The sequence below is a fragment of the Arachis duranensis genome, chromosome 7 (genome assembly GCF_000817695.3).
Source record: "Arachis duranensis cultivar V14167 chromosome 7, aradu.V14167.gnm2.J7QH, whole genome shotgun sequence".
NCBI classification, from domain to species: Eukaryota; Viridiplantae; Streptophyta; class Magnoliopsida; order Fabales; family Fabaceae; genus Arachis; species Arachis duranensis.
The window spans coordinates 39,120,233-39,120,928 of record NC_029778.3 but is presented as its reverse complement, the minus strand read 5'-3'; positions in this window follow the sequence as shown (position 1 = coordinate 39,120,928).

The window sequence follows — 696 nt, the reverse complement described above, 5'->3', positions numbered from 1 at the left end:
GGGGTAGGTGGGGTTTATGGGGAAGAGGAGGTTGATGTGAGTGGTGCATGGGGTAATTGGGAAGAGAAATTGATGTGATTGGTGAAGGTTTTTGGGAATTGTGACATGGATATTCAAATCACAAAAGTAGGATTAAGAGGGAAGGTGAGAATACGGTAGGTGGGGATCCTGTGGGGTCCACAGATCCTGAGGTGAGGATCCTGTGGGGTCCACAGGTCCTGAGGTGAAAAGAAATACCATTCCTTCACCCTATAGGCGTGTAAATTGCCTTTATGCACCATTCTGGCGTTCAAACGCCCATTGGTGCATGTTCTGGGCATTAAACGCCCATGTGATGCTTGATCTGGGCGTTAAACGCCCATGTGATGCTTGATCTGGGCGTTAAACGCCCATGTGATGCTTGATTCTGGCGTTGAACGCCCATGTGATGCTTGATTCTGGCGTTGAACGCCAGTTTCAAGCTTGTTTCTGGCGTTCAGCGCCAGATTGTCCTCTGCGTGCGCATCCTGGCGTTAAACGCCAGGATGTAGCTTGTTTTGGGCGTTCAGCGCCAGGAAGATGCTCTGTTCTGGCGCTGAACGCTGGCCAGATGCATCTTCTGGGCACTGAACGCCGGCCCGTGCGTCCTCCAGGGTGAAAAATTTTTTTCTTCTGTTTTTGACTCTGTTTTTAATTTTTTTGATTTTTTTCGTGACT